Here is a 3,482-nt window from a genome sequence, read left to right as displayed (position 1 = left end):
AACCCTACACCATTTCGGACAAATGGCTGTCCAGTTTCTTCTTAAAAACTTCCAGTGTTGGAGCATTCACCGCTTCTGGAGGCAGCTTGTTCCACTGGTTAATTGTTCTAACTGTCAGGAAGTTTCTCCTTAGTTCTAGGTTGCTTCTCTCCTTGATCAGTTTCCATCCGTTGCTTCTTGTCCTGCCTTCAGGTGCTTTGGAGAATAGCTTGACCCCCTCTTCTTTGGGGCAGCCCCTGAGATATTGGAACGCTGCTATCCTGTCCCCCCTCGTCCTTCTCTTCATTAAACTAGACATACCCAATTCCAGCAGCCGTTCCTTATATGCTTTGGCCTCCAGACCCCTAATCATCTTTGTTGCTCTTCTCTGTACTCTTTCTAGAGTCTCAGCATCTTAACTAATCAAGGAGAGAAGCAACCTAGAACTAAGGAGAAACTTTTTAACCAATGGAACAACCTGCCTCCGGAAGCGGTGAATGCTCCAACACTGGAAGTTTTTAAGAAGAGACTGGACAGCCATTTGTCCGAAATGGTAGAGGGTTTCCTGCCTGAGCAGGGGGTTGGACTAGATGACCTCCAAGATCCCTTCCAACTTTACTATTATTATTATTATTATTATTATTATTATTATTATTATTATTATTATTATTATTATTATTATTATTATTATTATTATTATTATTATATTACCTCTGTTTTCACTGTGTTTTTTTGTTCTTTCTTTTAAGGAACAACAAGATGACTTTAGATGCCTCCATGATGACCGCACAATTACTCAAGTAGACTTCTTGAGTCAGTCTTTCAGAACGGAGCCTTCACCATCATCAAATTAATCCCAGCAAGTTCGCAGACCATCTGAAGTTGAGCTGTTGGTATGAAAACTCTCACTGAAGAAGAATTCCCGATGCCTTGTTTTAAAGTACACCATGGCAACATATTGCTTAAATTAGAATCCACAGGAAAATCAAATGCCAGCTAGTAATAACGAAAGAACCCCGCTTGACAAGCAGAAGTAAACTATGCGATAATGTGTTCTTTAGAAAAATCAGCTACGCTTGGGGAGATTTCTTATAAAACTGCTTCGACCAGTCAGAAACTAAAGTCAGGCCAAATACGAAGTCAGATTCTTCTTTTTTTTATATAGCTGTACTATCATCAGCATGAAGTGGGAGAAGTTCTCCAGAGTTTGGCCAGTTCTGTTTGCAGGTTTAGTAGGTGAACTTAAAACCGTCAGCCTTGGATCCAGACAACATGCCGGTCAATGTTAAAAGGGAAGTTTATGATTCAGCATGGCTTAAATTAGAAGAAGCTTGCACAATCAGTGCAAACAAAGGGACTTTAAACCTAAATAGGGTTTGCAAGTCAGGGCTTACTCAGTTCAGGATACTTTCCCTCTATCCACCCATCCTCCGGCTTCTTTAACGGTCCCACAAAGATGCCAAGAAAGCAATATTCTATTGAGCTAGTGCAGGGGTAGGCAACCTTGGCTCTTTTATGACCTGTGGACTTCAACTCCCAGAATTCCTGAGCCAGCTTGGCTGGCTCAGGAATTCTGGGAGTTGAAGCCCACAGGTCATAAAAGAGCCAAGGTTGCCTACCCCTGAGCTAGTAGATCTGCTGAGCAACTACCATTTAGACATCAAGATTTAAGTCAGAAGCCTTTTTTAAGCATCCTGACACAGATTGCTTTGCTACTGTGATCCCTGGATAGGAGCTAGTTTCTGACTTTGGCTATGTTGAATCTCCACCCCCCCTACATTGCTTTTCTACAGAAATTACACGAACCTACACAAACACACACACACACACACACCTGCCCCATCTGAGTGACTCAAAGATACGTTCAAGGATTCTTTCTTTTAGTCTCTCTCCTAGTCTGTAGCCTCCCTAACTCCTCCCCCCCCCATTCGGTAGCAGAAAGAACCAGGAAAAAAGCAAAAAAAAAAATATGGAGAGATGGGTTGGGAGTTGGGGGGGGTGTTTCAAGAGGGAAGCAACTTCTTTTTCCCATCAACTGCAGAAAAAATAATGGTAAATAATTCTGATGAAGGGAGGAAAGTTGACTCTTGAATCTTGTCCGAATGAATTCTAAGCTAAAAGATGGTATGCCACTTCCTCAAAGATTTTTACCCCTGAATCCTCAGGGGTAGAAACGTTGAGGAAATGGGATGACACATTTTAGCTTAGAATTAGTCCGGACATCCTTCTTGCCTGCAAAAAAAAACCCCCCAAAACCTCTAGAAATGTGATTGTGCGGCAACAGAAGATGCTGCCAAGGTGTTCTATTATTTCATTTTGCAATTTCCTCTTTACTAGAATGGCAGGAAAGAGAGAGAGAATTTTGTATGCAAATAGGCAGCTATATAAGTGGTCCTTGACTTACCATGCACAACTGGGACCGGAATTTTAGTTGTTAAGTCATGATGGTCGTAAATTAAGGCACCCCCTGTGGCTGGAACCAATTCTACGGCTTTTTTTTTTTTTACAGTACCCGTCCAGTGAATCATACAGTCGTAAGTCCCTTTTCTTCTGAATGGTTTCTTTTTGCTAGAAGTGGGCAAAAAAGATTGCAGATTGTGGTCATGTGGTCCTGGGATGCTGCAACCAGTTGTAAACTGTGAGCTGTTGCCAAGTGCTCAAAAATGTAGTCGTGTGATGGAGGTGGGGGGGGCGACAGCCCTAGATTTTATGATAGCTAGAAGTAATTTAGGGATAAATAGAAAACAACCTTCTGAAGCCCTTGTGATTCTGATTGGCCATTCAAAAACTGGGTCGTAAGTTGACATCTTTGATAAATAAAATAAAATACCTTTGATAAATAAAATAAAATACCTTTGATAAATAAAATAACAAAATAAAATAAAATAAAAAATAAAATAAAATAAAATATAAAATAAAATATAAAATAAAATATAAAATAAAATATAAAAAATATAAAATAAAATAAGGAAGGGTTATGGTAATAAAATAAGGGCAGGTTATCTGTTCTTCCCCAGAGGCATGCAAACTCTTGTTAACCAATTAGTATTAATAAAAGCAGGATGCAAATGAATATAGTAATAATAATAATAATAGCAATTAGAAAACAGCCACTCAAAGTACACTGGGAACAACTGTCCACCTAAGCAGTTCCAAATGAAATGATTGTTTCCTTCTGGAAATGGCAGCAAAAATATAGCATTACCAGCCTAAATTGCTGGTAATAGAAGAGTTTGTGGGGGTGTTTTTCTGTTTGTCATTATATATTCTTCCTGGGATGTTTTTGCCTCGGAGTTTGTGTATCTAACCTTGCAGGTATGTGTGGAGTCTGGTGTGGTTGTGTGCATACCTGTTGGTTATTTGAATGCATGTGCAGCCCCTGATCCATCAACCATCACTGCATATACGTAGAAGCTGAAAAGATTTCCTGTTGTTGTATTGCAGAGATGGTATTATTTTTTTTCAAGCTGAAGGGTGTGATGTTTGTGCTTGAATCAGTTTTG

The sequence above is a fragment of the Protobothrops mucrosquamatus genome, unplaced genomic scaffold, assembly GCF_001527695.2.
Source record: "Protobothrops mucrosquamatus isolate PMUCROS unplaced genomic scaffold, P.Mucros_1.0 scaffold578, whole genome shotgun sequence".
Classification (NCBI taxonomy): Eukaryota; Metazoa; Chordata; class Lepidosauria; order Squamata; family Viperidae; genus Protobothrops; species Protobothrops mucrosquamatus.
This window is presented reverse-complemented; position numbering follows the sequence as displayed.